At 33.8% G+C, this 12799-nt stretch overlaps 1 pseudogene; it reads right to left on the reverse strand.

The window, feature by feature from the left end:
• Positions 1-505: 505 nt before the first annotated feature.
• On the reverse strand, positions 506-1402 carry LOC150035961 (protein EXORDIUM-like 2 pseudogene; annotated as a pseudogene).
• Positions 1403-12799: the final 11397 nt, after the last annotated feature.

Here is a 12799-nt window from a genome sequence, read left to right on the forward strand (position 1 = left end):
TTATAGCATTTATTTGTAGTTATAATTATTTACTTAATGAAGGCTATAATAAGGCTACAAATTGTCATAGTTTTTTTCTACTAATAGCATTTATAAACTTTTTAAAGCTTTAATGAATATTATTGTTGCATCTTTTATAACTTCCCTAATATGTTCAGAATTCGTTGTTATGTTTCGTGCTACACATTAGAAGTCATATTAAAAAGATTGTATATAACCCACAAAATAAATATAATGAAAATGATTTGGATTTATTGTCGGTTGAAAAAAGTGAAATCGGATGTATAATGTCGGTTTTATTTTTTTAAAACGGATTTTTAATGTCGGTTTTAAACATATGATAACCCTCTAAATCTCAGTGAACCACCAAAAACTATTTTCGGCTTTGAATTTGAGTGGGGGAACTCACAATTCACCACATTAATACCCAAATGAATATGGAACAAAAATGTCATTAAATAAATACATAAAAAGAAGTAGAAGGAAGATGTGTGGGGCGTTTGATTTACATGACAGTCCAACAAGAGGAAGTCTTGGGGTTCCAAAGAGCAGGGAGAAGAAACTTCTTGCCCCTAACCCCAACGGCATTGTAAGCGCCGCCAGTGCGGGGATCAACGGCGACCTTACCGGTGTAGCCAGGGGCGGCTCCAGTGCCGAACATGCCTGGGCAGGCAGTAGATGCCTCGATTACGATAGCCTTGTCGCCGAGTGTGAATAAGCCAGTTTGGAAGGGGTTGGTGACAACGGAGGCCAAGCCAGAGGCCAATGAAACGACCATGGCGTCAGCCGCGACATCGCCGCTTGGTGGCTTGAGGATGGCGCCTGATGGACCATAGTCGGCTCGGTGGAATGGCCATAAGCAGGCTCCCGGGCACTCAGTCTCTGGGTTCCCAATAATGACGTACGGAACTCCATCAAAAGCTCCATGCTGTGCGCATTTTCCCATGCAAAGCCCTTCAACCGTTACATCTCTAGCTGCCACAATCACCGGGAGGGCACGTGGCAACCCAACGACGGCGTTTTTGACAAGAATCTTAATGAAATCACGAGTCATAACCTTTCCAAGAGAGTAGTTAGGATCAACGTATTGCTTGACCACCCTGACTTTGATTTCGGCACCACCGGGAACGTAGGAGCTAACCATGCGCCACCAGGATGAGACTTGTGAACCGTACCCCGCGGGACCATACTGGTTCAACGACTTCAAAAACGCCCTCAGTGTGTTCTTCTGAATCCGCCCTAACCGGCCATAGAACACCACCGACAAATCGAGGTTGCCTCTAAGCATCGTCCCACCGTGGTTTTCCAATGCGGCCAGTGGTTGAGTGGCGGCCTCTGCCACAGAGAGGCCAATTAGAACCACCAGGAGAAGGGAGATGGCAATTCGCCTACAACACTCCATATTTTTAACTTTTATTTTTCTTTGTTAATTTTTGGCTTTATGTGTTGTTTTTTATTTAGCAGTGCTGCTAAATCTTCCTTCCCACTTCTTAAGGTTCCACCTGATGGGGGATTTTATATGGCCGTTTGGTTGTTAGGTGGCTGCCTCATAATCGGACTGCTAATGGCCTTCCTTTTCTTCGGATCTCTATTTTTACCAATTCTATTTTCTCTCTTTTTTATTTTTTTCCTTCTTATTTTTCTATAGTTAGTGTCAACCTTTTCAAATATTCATTTCTTTTTCAACTAAAAACTTGCAACCATACATTTGTCCCATAAAGATTTAGTATGCAGTTATCCCAAATTCTTTTTTATTTTTTTTATTTTCTTAATTTCAGACTTTAAATAAAACCAATATATTATGCTTTTTTTTATTTTATTTTTTTTATCATGGTCCCTAGATTTTCCTTTTAAATTTATTTTACTTTGATTTTGATTGTTTAATTACCTCTTAATTTTATTTTTTAATTAAAATCATAATATTTTTTTTTCTATTTTCTAAAAATTCCGTCGTAGTTATATTTATATCTTTTTATTTATTTATGGGAACTACAGATGTCAATCGGCAAAAAATCACGGGTAGTTTTTAATTTTTATAATTTTTTTATTCTTGTTTTAAATATTGTGATAATATAATTCTCTTTCTTTTTTTATTTTCATTGGAATTATTTAGTTAAAAAAAAGTTTTTTTTAAAAAAAAAATTGATGAGATGATTTGATTCTCCTCTTAACCCTAAATTTTAATTTAAACTAAAATATTTGTTATTATTTTTTTAAATTTTCGTGTAATTCTTCTTCGGTCAGAGGTTTTTATTTTAATTTTATTTTAGATTTTTTTTATTATCTTCTTAATCTCAAACTTTAATTTAAGCTGAAGTATTATTTTTTTCAATTTCTATTTTGCTTTGATTTGGATGATTTCATTATACTTTTAATTTTAGACTTTAATTTAAACTATAATATATTTTTTGTTTTTTTAAAGGTCTCGTAATATCTCATTGTTAAAAAAAAAATACAAGGATTTTATTTTCTATATTTTTTAATAAACTTCAAATTTTTTTACCTTTCGACGTTTTTTTCCGACGCATCAATTTTCGTCGACATAGATTGATTTCTCCCGACGTAATTTTAATTCGTCGGCCAAAATGAAGCAACATCTACGTTTTTTTTATTTATTTATGCCGACGCAATTAGACATTTATCCCGACACACAACGTGTCGACCAAAGTTTTAAAACAAATTAGTTTTCCTAATTCCCACTTTCTTTTCTCCCAATTTCCTTTCTCACTCAACTTTTCCACCATTTTCCTCCCACTCCTCCCCTCCCCCCACGTTTTTTTCTTCCACCTCCCTCCCATTCATTTTTTTCTTTGCAAGCTTGGAGGTTCGATGGCCGCTCTTCCGATGCCGGCAGCTGCACACTCCTCCAACGTCGGTGCCACACACTACTCCAACTCCAACAGTTGCACGTTGTAAGTTTACCTATTGTGTTAACACAATGCTTTCTTTTTCTTTTTTTTTTTTGTTGATTAACATTGATTTTTCTTAAAAAACAAGTTAAATGGTGGGTATTAGAGTGTCATTGACTAAAATAAAGATCTAATTGAAACTTCTAAATGGTACATTAGCTCATTTCCAACAACTTTGTTCTCCTCTGTTTCAAATGTTATTTTCAAATGATTAAAATGAATGCATTAGAAAAGAAATGAAAAAAAGAACACACTTTTTTTTACATTACATTAATGAGTTTTAACTAAAGGTTGTAACTTATGGTTGAATATACTCTTTTTCCTCTATCTTGCCACTACAAGAATTTTGGGCTTTAATATCGGTTGGAAAAAGTGAAATCGGATGTATAATGTCGGTTTAAAAAAAAAACGGATCTTTAATGTCCGTCCATGGTCATCCGCAGTTGGTTGGTCGGTCTCCATTAGTCTCCATCACGTTTGTCGTCCATTCGTCAGTCTCCAATCGTCATTCTCCATCGCGTTAGTGTTCAGATCTGTAGCCGTGGGTCGTCTCTACCAGTGGGTCGTGGGTCATCTCTGCCAATGGGTTGTGGGTCGTCTCTACCAGTGGGTCGTCGGTCGTCTCTGCCAGTGGGTTGTGGGTCGTCTCTACCAGTGGGTCGTCGGTCGTCTCTGCCAGTGGGTTGTCTCTGCTGTGGATCATCTCTGTCGTGGGTCGTCTCTGCCACAAATCAAATACTCTATTGATATTATAAGATTTACACGGGTCCTTAGTCTTCTAAGAGGTATTCATTTAAACATGAACTAGTTTTAACTTACAACAGAGTATTTGATTTGTGTTTTCTGAACTCCGAAAGGTTAATGTAGGTCTTTCTTCCTTGATGGATGTTCGCATAGTATATCTAGATATCATGAGACCGTTTGCTGAATTTGTGAATTATTGACAACTACAATCATGATATATAAATCTGTGAAAAAATAAGGTCTTTTTCTTCTTTAGAAAGGTTATGGATTCTTATATGCAGGTTCATGACAGCAAATCATCCTCAAGCCCTCCATTATTGGACAAATATTATATAATAGTATAAATTCTTAGACTTTCTTTTTAGGATTGTTGATTCATTGTCTGCATATGTTAAATTGAGATAAGAATTAAACTATTTCAGAGTAAGGTTCTTTTGGAAAGTAGTTGAATTAGAATATTTGAGCTAACTCATTTGAGCAATAATGAAATGATTTTGAGTGAAGTTTTTCATTTGTTAGGTTCAAGTTTGACGTGTAAGGCTAAATTTTGATTCTTGGGGATTTGGAAGGAAGATATGAAGATTGCATTGGACATGTTTTAAGAAGGTTGACAAATGGAGAAGGTGCACCCAACACAAAAGGACTTCATAACAACATTAATAACAAGTACAAGGTAATATTAATAAGATGTTTATCTTAAAAGTCTATTTGTTCTATTTGTTCTAAATTTGTTGATGTTGCATATTTTACAATCATAATTTTATGCTTTTAAATTTTCCCTTGTTATTATTATTATTATTATTATTATTATTATTATTTTTGTAGATTAAGTTGCATATTTTACAATCATGGATAAGTCATGGATGAAAATGAATAGAATGTCAGCTAAGTATGGTTTAGGGGTCGAGATGTTTATTAAAAATGGTCTACAACATTCAAATATGTTGAATGTCATGAGTTATCCATGTTTGAAGTGTGTGAATGCAAAGACTCTAAATGTGAACAAAATAAGAGATCACTTACTTTTTAATGGTATAGATCAAAGTTATCAGACATGGATTTTTCACGTTGAATCATTACCGATTAAGAGAAACAATGAAAATGTGTCTACTAGTGAAAGAGACAAAGTTGATGAGGATGATGTTGACGTTGATGACACAATTGGAATGTTTGAGGCTGCATACAATAACTAAAACTATTTTAGTGGAAAATCCGATAATTTTGAAGAATTATTAGATGAAGCGAAGAAACCATTGTACCCAAATTGTAAAACTTTTCGTAAATATCTACATTGGTAAAGTTATATAATTTGAATGCTAAATTTGGATGGAGTGAAAAGAGTTTGACTGAGTTGTTGGAATTAATTCATGACATATTACCTAGTCCTAGTGAAATTCCAACTTCTACTTATGAAGCATAAAAGATGTTGGGTACTCTTGGAATAAAGTACGAGAAGATTCATGCATATAGAAATGATTGTTGCTTGTTTAGAAAAGAACTCTCTAATGCAAATGTATGCCCCATTTGTGGTATGTCAAGATGGAAGCTTCAAAAAAATTTAAAGGAAAGGGCTAAGAATATCCTAGCAAAAGTCATGTGGTATTTCCCCCCAGTTCTAAGATTTGAAAGAATGTTTCAAAGTAAAGAAACAGCAAGTTTATTGACATGACATGCTAAAAAAACAAGAAATAGGTGATTTATTAAAACATCCCAAAGATGCCTTATCATGGAAAAAAATAGACAATTTGTGGCCAGAGTTTGGGTCAGAACCTAGAAATCTTCGTCTTGCTCTTTCGACAGATGGGGCAAATCCACATGGAGATCTTCGTAGTAGATATAATTGTTGGCCAGTGATGTTAATGACGTACAATCTACCTCCATGGTTGTGCATGAAGCAAAATTTTTTGATGTTGACTGCAATAATATCTGGTCCTAAACAACCGAGAAATGACATGGATGTTTATTTAGCTCCATTAGTAGATGACTTGAAAAAACTTTGGAAAGATGGGGTAAAATATTACGATGCTATGAAGAATAACATTTCATGCTTAAAGCCATTTTATTATGAACCATTAATGATTTTCCTGCGTATGGTAACTTGTGTGGTTGTATGGTTAAAGGATATCATGCATGTCAATTTGTAGAGAGAATACTTCATCCACTTATTTACCAAAAGGGAAGAAGATGGCATATCTCGAGCATCACAAGTTTTTACCCTGTCATCATCCATATAGGAAACAACAGAAAGCTTTTAATGGCGCACAAGAATTAGAATTTGGTCCAAAACCATTGAATAAGGAAGAAATTCTTACAGAAACAAGTAAGTATCAATATTCATTTGGTAAGAAAACTATCAAGGAAAAGAACAGCGGAGATAGCCCTTCAACTTATTGGAAGAAAAATTCTATTCTTTTCGAGTTAGAATACTGGAAGTATCTTGATGTGCGACATTGTTTAGACGTGATACACATTGAAAAGAATATATGTGCAAATCTTATTGGCACATTTTTTTATATTCCTGATAAAACGAAGGATGGAATAAAAACTCGATTAGATTTGGTGGAACTAAACATTAGATCAGAGTTAGCCTCTCAAGTAGGAGAGAAAGTCTTTTTACCTTATGTATTTTATACATTAACACGAGCTGAGAAATTGAGCTTTTGTAAGGTACTATCAGAAATTAAAGTACCTGAAGGCTATTCATCGAACATTCAAAGTTTAGTGTCGCACACAGATTTGAAACTTTATGGACTTAAGTCGCATGAACATCACGTTCTTATGCAACAATTATTACCGGTAGCCATTCGTGATATTTTACCCAAACATGTCAGACTTGCAATTACTCGCCTATGCTTCTTCTTTAATGCTATTTGTTGCAAGACAATCAATTCATCTCAATTAAAGGGTATGCAAGAGGATATCGTTGTCACTCTATGCCTCATAGAGAAGTATTTTCCACCATCATTCTTCACAATAATGGTACACCTTGTAGTTCATCTCGTAAGAGAAGTTGAGTTTTGTGGACCTGTTTATTTAAGGTGGATATATCCTTTTGAACGATACATGAAAGTGTTGAAAACTTATGTACGAAATAGAAATCGACCAGAAGGATGTGTTAGAGAAAATTATATTGTCGAAGAGACTATAAAGTTTTGTTCTGAATTCGTATCTGGTGTTAATTCTATTGGGCTAAACTCATTAACAAAGAAAGCGAATTCAAACATTGATAGAGCATTGTCAGCTGCTTCTTTTATCAGACGAGTAAGGATGAGTTGGATCGAGTTCATCTTTATGTCATTCAAAATGTAAATGATGTGCTTCTTTACGTCGAATATGTAGATCTCCATCTTATTCTCATTTTAGGTTACTTGATTATTCAATAATATACTAATTTTGTCATTTATAATAGGTAACACACGGATATTTTGTCCAAGCTCAATTCTGGTAAAAATAAAAGTAGAAAGTGGCTTCAAGAAGAGCATAATCGTACATTTAGTCGGTGGTTGTCCACACAGGTAATCTCTAGAGACCTACTATTTGATGTATAATTAAATGTTAACTACTAAAATATTATGAAATATATCGTAGGTTACACTAGCTCTCGAAGTTCCCTAAAATTCTATATCGCCTTCTTTAATATTGATAGCTAATGGACCTTGTCCAACTGTGACAAAATATTTTGGTTATGTGATCAATGGTTATTACTATCACACAAAGAATCGCAATGATGTTAGGAGGGTTCAAAATAGTAGAGTTAGTATAACGGCTACCACAATGCAAGTCTTTAATGCTAAGCACAAAAGGCCCGTCATGTCAGATATGACCTTATACAAGAAATATGGGAGTTTGACTATCATGGATTATTATTTATTTTATTCAAATGTAATTGGGTTGAAAATAGAACTGGAGTCAAAACAGAGGAGTTTGGGTTTAGTATTGTGGACCTCAATCGTATTAGACATAAATCAGACCCATTTATTTTATCCTTCCAAGCAAAACAAGTGTTCTATGTAAAAGACCCCGCAAATTCGGGGTGGTCAATTATTTTAACATCTCCACAACGAACAACTGAGGATGATTTTTATGAAGATAAAATAGGAGATATGCTACAAGAGTGTGGTTATGGAGGTATGCAAAGAATGCCCAATCTTGATACATCTATTGAGATTGATGATACAACATCCACATACATTAGAAATGATTGTGAGGGTAGATGGGTTGATAAATAATGTATTAAACATGGTATGTCATTTACTATGGATATATGTATTTAAATATTAAGATTTTTTTTTTTTTTTTTTTTTTTTTTTTTTTTTTTTTTTTTTTTTTTTGCAGATTGATATGGAAACTTCAACAAGTAACAGCGAGAATGATAAAAATATGATCTCACAAAAACATGGCGGAATAAGTATACCACGCGGCCCAACTACAATGTTTGAGTTGACACAAATAAGAATACCTGGGCAACGGTTGACCATTGATTATAATGAACATGGACAACTGATTGGATCTGAAGCAAAGAAGATGCAAAGTTATATAGGAGTTTGTGTTCGACAACAAATTCCTATAACGTATGATTCTTGGAAAAAAGTTCCAAACCATTTAAAAGACAAATTTTTTGATTGTGTAACGGTATGTTTTCTAAAATTTTAATTCATGTGCATAGTAGTTTATTAGTTTATTGTTTAACTACTTTTGTCATTGTGCAGATGTCGTTCGATGTGGACTCTAAGTCCAAACATTGTATACTAATGTTCGCATCTAGGAAGTTTCAGACTTTCAAGACTGATAACTTGTAGAAATACAAGCTATTTTTGCTCTTAAGTTGGAACAACTAAGGTTTTTAATGATAAATTCTCCCCATTTTTAGAAGAAACGCATGGAATTACTCAAACATTAGCAAACTCATGCAAAAGAAGTTTTATTACTAAATACTGCGGTACTAACGCATTGTATTGCAGGATTTTAACAATAAGCTAACGCATAATCAAGAAGTGTCGCAGGCAAAGCTCTAACGCATGGGCCATGCATTGGAGGGAATTCAATGCAGAGAAGAGTCATTGATCCCAGCTGATTGTGTCACATCACCACTTGTAAGTATGGGCACTTGCAGCAGGCGGCGTCTGAAAAGCTTTCGAATGTCAGGCGGCTGACCAGGGCATGGATTTTAATGCTGCCCATCAACCAAGTGGACATGACCAATGGCTATAAATAGATGAAGTCCCTCCAGAGTTTGGAGTTAGTATAGAAATTTTCAAGTTCCTTACTCTCTGTATAGCATAGTCGTAATTTTAGTTCTTTAGAAGTTGTGCTGTGGTGCCAAGACGATCAGAAGGGTTGAGAACCACCATCACCGCTGGTCAGGGAGTGGAGGAAGCCAATCTTGAGAAAGACACTTCGTCCAACTCCTATACAAGTGATTGTACACAAAAGAATTGAGCCAAAGAGATACAAGAGATTGTACTATGCAACTTGACTCAGTTCCTTTCATCTCATTTATCGCTTTCATTTCATCTGATTAAATATTGCTTTTGTAAAGACACTCTGTTTCTTTATAAAATTCATATATTTGATCCATCACACTTGCCATTGTTTATTTCTTGTTTATATTGAATGCATTAATACTTTATGCAAAACTTCATTTCAACGCTTAAGCCAACTTGATCAATTGGTAAAAGCATCCTTAGCTTAGATTATTCGAGAGAGTAAATAAGTCAGCATCAAGTAGAATGCCTAGTACATCTAGAGATAGACTTACTGGTGTTTATTGCATTCTGTGTTAGACGCATGCATCCTAGAGATAGGTTTTGTATGTTATTCACGTTGAGAAGTGTTGAATAAAGTCTAATGCATAAACAAAGATAAGCAAATCATTCATCTCATCCACATCATACTCTAGTTTGTGTACATTCATCTTCGACCGACGCATACCACTTACATTAAAATCCATTTTCGCATGATCCATCACTCACTACTCAACTTTTTTGTATCTTCTTATACAGGCACAACACTTTAGTGCAAATAACACATTTCTCTCATACATTTAGGAAAGCCCCTACAATAGCTACAATGCAAGGTTTGCATTAGTTTAACTAAATCCCTAAGTTCGAGCCTAGACTTATCAGGAACCTAAATTGGATTTATACTTGGGTCTGGTTTAGGAAAACTTGAACGTCATTAGAAGGAATATTGTGCGTTCTGTTGCATATCTCTAACGCACCAATGCATTACAATTACATAAACGCATCAAAGCATCAATGCATCACTTATACTTAGAACTTATTCTTCCAATTTATTTTATACAATACACTCCTAGAGCGAATCACGATAGCAACGAACAAAGGCAACATTGACTCAAAAGTTCATACTTCCATTTAAGGATGAACCCTCGGTCTTGCAATTTTCTCCCCAACAATATTCTCATATAGAGCAAGATCATTGGACATCGTTCGTTAATGAACGATTGAGTGAAGAATAGGAGGTAAGTCATTCACAATAAATTACATGTCAATATTATCATTATTTTGATAGGTAACTTCAACTAGATTTATTGTACAAAAAATCAGTCGTCTTCAAAAAGAAAGACGTGAAAAATGTGTATATAATCATGACATTTCTCGGAAGGGCTATGCGAATCTAGCCTAAGAATTAGTGAGTTATTCAGCTTAAATTAAATCTTTTATTCTAATATGTTTATGCTAATTAAATATGTATGTTCATGTAGAACCTATTGAATTACCCTTCTTATCGGGCGACTTTATGGAAAGAAGCAAAAAAAGGAAAAAAATAATGAATACTTTGATGAAGTTCCTCAAGAATGTGCCAATCGGATTGTAAGTATATATTATGCAAAGTTTAAGATGAAATATATATAATGTTTGGAACTTGTGATGATATAGATATTGTGTGAAAATTTTAATATGTTTTACAGGATAAATTGGCTGAAGTCTATGAAGGTGAAGATGTTCTTACCAAAGTATTGTGTACAAAGGAACATTGGGGACGTGTTAGAGGAATGAGTGATTTTGTTTTCCATTCTCAATATTTCAAATTAGTAAAACCAAAGTCCTCAATGAGCCAAGAAATTGAAGGAGGCTCTAGTGAAAAAAAATGTTCGACATGGTAAAGTGCCAAGAGAAAGAACTCACAGCAGACAATCTTATCAGTCCAAATCATCTGTTGGAAGTGTTGTACTAAGTGCGTCTGAATAAGAAGATACTGAGAAGATGTCTAAAGAATATTTGGAGGTAATTTATTTGTTGTGACTTTAAAATTTTAATCATATTGTACGTGCTTAACCATGCATGGCATAAGTTCTTTTAAATTTGTTAAGGGGACACCATGCCACTTGGCTATAGGAACTATAGATAATATTGTTGCAGTAGCCACAACATTTGATGATGATGTGTCATGCTTAACTGTTAAAGTTCTTATTGATCTTGTCATTGGAGAAGATTTGCCTATACCAATTCCTGTGAAGGATAAAATAGAGTTCTTAAATCAAGCAATGGGCAACTTCATAAAATGACCTCGTGAACTTGTAGTTATGGTTGACGAGAAAAAAATGTGTCTCTTTTTCGGTAATTGAGTTGTGTTATTTATTATTTTTCCTACTTTGAATTTTGTAACTTTGGTTATGGTAAGACCATTCAACAATTAAGAGCTTCAGCCAGTCCTCTAAATATACTGCGCCAACGGTACCATCAAACTATTGAACAGATATGACATGCATAACATGAACGATGTAGACATGATCCGTATCACTTTGGACGAGCATATATTTGGAAGAGATAAATTTATTTATTTAGGTCGTGATGATCTGATCCAATATTGCAATATGGTTGAAATAGGCTACATGTGTATTTTGACATACATTGCGTAAGTATTACTCATCTAGATTCACTCATGTTTACTTTATTTCATGTTTAAATAATAATTTTTACTTTGTTTATGTATATTTGGGATGAATGTGGTCGTGATATTAAGAAGAAGTTTTTTATAATTGATCAAGCAAGAATATCGCCACACGTGAAGTCTCAAAATATCCGATCCAGAAATTTAGCCAATCAACTAGAATTGACTAATTTAGACCAATTAGCCCTCATTCCATATAACACAGGGTAAGTAGATACAAGTTCTTAAGTTATTTTTAATTTTCATTATACACGTACTATTTCAAAATTGTTACTCATTATAGTTATAATTGGATATTGATTGTAATCAATCTACAAGAAAATTGTGTTTATATTTTGGACTCTCTTCGAAGTAAGGTTCAAGAGGATTTTCATGAAGTTAAATATGTAAGAGTAATTGAACTTTCTTAGCTCTTAATTGAAGTATTTATGTTTAACTAATGTTTTCAAACTATTTAGTGGATTCAAAACATGGCAAGCCAAGCACGATCTCCAACACCATCGGTCTTCTCCAAAATGGAAACCTGTAAAGGTAAATTTTGCATTCATTTTTTTTTTTTTAACAATTTATGTTCATTAGAACATAAGAACAATTGTTTTCAACTTCTTTTTATGCAGTTTCCTCGTCAATTAGATTCTGTAGGATGCGGGTACTATGTGCAAAAGTATATACACGAAATAGTGCATAATCCTACTACTCCCATTACTAGCCTCGTACGTAAATTATTTATTTTTTATATAGTACTAGATTTAATTTAATAAATGGACGTAAACTTATGTTGAATTTATCTTTTTTTTCCCTCTTTATAGTTCATTACAAAAAATGCATATACCCAAGGAGAGATTGACGTAATTCAAACCCAATGGGCAAGTTTTGTTGGTCGATTTGTGTAAGGATGTAATTCTTGTTTTTTGTCTCAGTAGAATGTAAATGCTAGCTTAGAATGAATGTAAATTTATCTAATCATGATCTTTGTGAATGGAATTAGTACTAATTGCTATTTGTGAATGAGAGAAATGATGGCTTGATGTAAGTATTCTATGAAAGTCTTGTATTGTTATGCAAATAATGGTGATTAGTGTGTTTATTTCATATTTTGATGAGTATATGTAATGGATTGGAAATATTGATTCTTGTTTGTGGATAAATTCATTGGTGGAAGACATCATCTGTTTATTATTAGAAGATTTATGTATAATATTTTTTGTGTTCATGGGGTATTTAGTGTTAAG

Source organism: Benincasa hispida, chromosome 5, assembly GCF_027475165.1.
Source record: "Benincasa hispida cultivar pf3 chromosome 5, pf3_genome.v1.1, whole genome shotgun sequence".
NCBI classification, from domain to species: Eukaryota; Viridiplantae; Streptophyta; class Magnoliopsida; order Cucurbitales; family Cucurbitaceae; genus Benincasa; species Benincasa hispida.